Genomic DNA, 4,127 nt, shown 5'->3' on the forward strand with positions numbered 1-4,127 from the left:
AGCACCCCGTACTCTTATGTTTACTTTCGGAATTTAATGAGGATTTACCTTTATTATATAAGATTTAAAAGTTTCAAAATTTCGGGGTGTTACAGTTGGTATCAGAGCCTAAGTTTGACCATAGGATAAGACTCTTAAGACCAGACTTTAGGACATTAGGCTTGAACTATAGGTATTCAGGAACATAGGATGCGCTGTGAGTTTGTGAGCCTACCTATCATCACGTAACCTCCCCTCACTTTATCCCTCATTAATTTAAAGAAATCCCCTTCGCTTATCACACCAAGGTAAGGGTACAACCCTCTAAATCATTATAAACATTGGCTCTATAGATCAACAACATGGCACCAAACAGAAGACAATCAAGGACTTCGGAACCCGCCGCACACGACCACCTAACTCAAACCCTACAGCAACTCACCCAAGCACTAAGCGACGTAGCCCTCCGCAACAACAGACCGCCACCCCCTCCACCAAACACAAACTCAGAAGTCGCCCGACAAGTTTCAAGTCATCGACCACCCACGTTTTCGGGAGAAGAAGATCCCACCATCCTCGAAGAATGGATACGGACCTTCGACAAAATTCTGGGATTGGTAGAATGCCTAGAAAAACGTCGTGTAGAGATAGCCTCATTCTACTTCGGACACGAGGCCGACCTTTTGTGGATCCACGAGGGACCCACTTACAGACAAGAACCAGGATTCAACTGGGAAAACCTAAAAACACGACTGCGAGAACGATTCTACCCAACTCACGTAAAAGCATCTATGCATGAGGAGTTCCTCCACCTAAAGCAAGGAATGACTACCGTCACGGAATACCATAAACGATTCCTCGAACTGGCACGCTTCGCACCAGAACTAGTCCCCACAGAATCAACCAAAATAGAAAGGTTTATATCGGGCCTCAACTTCGAAGCCCGAAAAACACTAGTAGTAAGCGGACCCCAGACCCTCAACGAAGTTTACTCCAGTGCTGCCAATCTCTATCAGATCCAACTACTACAACGTGGGGTCCAAGAACAGATTCGAAAGAGGAACACCGGAGGTGGGGCACCACCTATGAAAAGAACGAGAACCGACACCAACACGAGGCCAAGCAACCTTGCTGGACAGAGGCCACCCCCAATAAACAACGAAACTAATACGGGGGGCTTCCCTTGCCCAAAATGCCACCAAAGCCATAGGGGCAAGGACTGCATGGGGAACCCCTTACGATGCTTCAACTGCGGGAAAGAAGGGCACAAGGCCTTCCACTGCACTCAACCCTCAAGCTCACGCCCTATGGCCATGGGCCAACGCGGGGGCACGAACGATCAAGGAAATTACGGTGCCTCCGGAAAAGTATTCATCATGAGTCGCACGCAAGCCGGACTCGAGGACGAGGGCAACCCCGATGAAGAAAACACGATCCCATGAGACTAAGATTACGCAAACCCACCAGAAGAAAACCAGGAAGATGAGTTCTGTTTAGGATAAACTAACAAACCCCATGTAACCACCCTCGTAGTAGAATCGCTTGTTTAGACTAATTACTTCAGAATTATTATAAATAAAGAGCTAGATCAAAATAATCTTAGCATAAAATAAAGGACCTAGACTACCCACATCAAGCAACAAGGGGAACCAACCAAATCTCCCACCACTAGAAGACAAAAGAAGGAAAAGACAAAGATTACACCACAAGAAAATTAATGTCATCAAGGGGAATTGATCTATAAACTTCCCATTTATAAATCCAAGCTCCTGACCACTAAGCCATAAGTGTTTCTTGAAACCTTAAGGGAACACTCCCTTCTTAAACCCCTACAAATCCCTAAAAACCCCAAAACCCCCAAATCCAAAACCCTTCTTCTTCTTCCACAGACACTCTCTCTCTCTCCTCACCCCCATCAACCCGCCATCACCCCCACCTTCACAAACTTACCACCGCACCACCCTCCATCATCACACTCGCCGCCCCACTCCCCGCCGATGAACCACCACCGCAGCCGGCCAACGCTGCTGCCACGAAGCCGGTGTCCACCCGCGTCGAGCCCACTGCCACGGCGAACCCGCCGCTTGCCCGGCCACCACCCACTGCCAGAAACAGCCACCTGCTTCGCCCGGCCCCTCGCACCCTCGCCGCCGACCCCGAAACAGTAAGTCGCGCCACCGCCCCTCGTCGGCGGAACCTCGCCGGAGCCTCACTGGAAAACACCACCTAGGAGAAAAAAATAAAAAATGCGAAAAAAACCCCTTGGAGTCCGCACCCCGAAATGGAGCAACGCCGACTACACCGTGATCGGAGGTAAAGCCCTCGAACCTGACCAATTCTCTCCGGAATTGGTCGACATGCTTAATTTCCAAGGGCTCTTGGATACTTATCTCACCATTAAAGGGGATACGTACCCCGAATTGGTGAAAGAGTTCTATCATCATTTGGTAGCCGTTAAGCGGGGCGATAAACTGGAAATCATCGCTAAGGTCCGAGGCAAGGAAATCATATTTTCCGAAGGACGCTTGGCCAAGCTCTAAAGACTGACCACCACGGGTGTGTCAGACTACGACCGGAAGGGATGGATTGGTACCCAAAACACGGGGTACAAGGACTACCTCGGGTACCTACTCGGGAGAGAAGAAGGTTTCACCTCGGCCACTCGGCGAAACAGGAAATGGCTAACCGCGGAACAAAAGATACTAGTCATGATTGTAACTGATAGCATGTTGCCTACAAATAATAAGAGCAAGGATGTGGGGAGTTTGGAGTGCACTTTTGCTTACCTCCTAAAGCACAAAATCAAGTTCAATCCACCGGCCCTTATGTTGAAACACATGGAATTTTGCAAGACTAGCAACCGGCTTAGCCAACCTTACGGGATGATCCTATGTTGGATCATGGAGAAAAAGGGAGTGGACCTGAGCCACACAGAGGTCAAAACCGCAAGCGGCATGGTTTTCAATGCCCAGAATCTCCGTCGCAATGATATCTACTACATCGAAGGGGGACAATACATCACCCTCGAGGAGGTTTGCCTTAAACCTGAAGAGGAACGGAGGGAGTTGGTTGATCAACTAGATATCTCCAACAAGAAGTTTAAACGGGCAATGCAAGAATATGGGGGAACAGGGGGAAATGGGGAACAAGAGGATGATAGCGAGCCCGAACCACCGGCTCCCACACAAGCAAGGGGCCAAAACGAAGAAACCACCTTCGAGCGCATCCTCGCACAGCTCACCCGACAAAACCAAATCATGGATGAAGGTTTCTCGGCCCTAATCCACGCAACACGCGCCTTAGATCAGAGGGTGGCAGCAATCGAGACCATCCTGGGCACTCGCAGGGCATCCAGCTCGGGAGCAGGAAACCAAGGTAGACCCAAACTTTCCAATCACCACTTCACCAAAAATCCAGTCTACCCTAGCAAAGACAACGCGCGGGGCCACACTTCCTAACCGAGAGGCCAATATACGCGACGTCCAGGAGTGAAAGAATGGATCCACGCACCTGCTTCGGGGACGAAGCCTCTTGTAGGGGGGGGGGGGGGAGGGGAGAGTGTAACACCCCATGTTACGACCCCTAAAACCAAATAAATTAAACAATTACTCAACCCAAAAAGGGAGTTAAAATCCACTAATTAGCTAAAAGGGGTCCACCATAGTCCATGGGCCTTTATCCCTAAAACCAATCCCTTAGTCCTATAAGAAATAAAATTAGCAAACCCATGCCACTTAGACCCTAATTAGGACTCTTAGATATATATATATATATATATATATATATATATATATATATATATATATATATATATATATATATATATATATATATATATATATATATATATATACAGGGTCATAGGGGGCACCTAGAACTCACACCACAATAATCTCTCACCACACAAGAAGTTCCAAGAATTCCCCTAGGAGAAATCAAGAAAGAAGAAATCTTAAAGAAAGACCCTTCATAGCCAAGGAAATTAATTAAGGCTAAGAGGTAACCCATGTCTCAACAAAACCTATTTTCTTCGCTATAATCTCCTTCCTTCGCCTCCTTCTATATGCTTGTGTCTTGATTAATTCCTCGATGCTATTTGTGATATATTCTTGATGATTGATAGGATGATTTATGTGTATTCTTGATAA

The sequence above is a fragment of the Ipomoea nil genome, unplaced genomic scaffold, assembly GCF_001879475.1.
Source record: "Ipomoea nil cultivar Tokyo-kokei standard unplaced genomic scaffold, Asagao_1.1 scaffold3195, whole genome shotgun sequence".
Classification (NCBI taxonomy): domain Eukaryota; kingdom Viridiplantae; phylum Streptophyta; class Magnoliopsida; order Solanales; family Convolvulaceae; genus Ipomoea; species Ipomoea nil.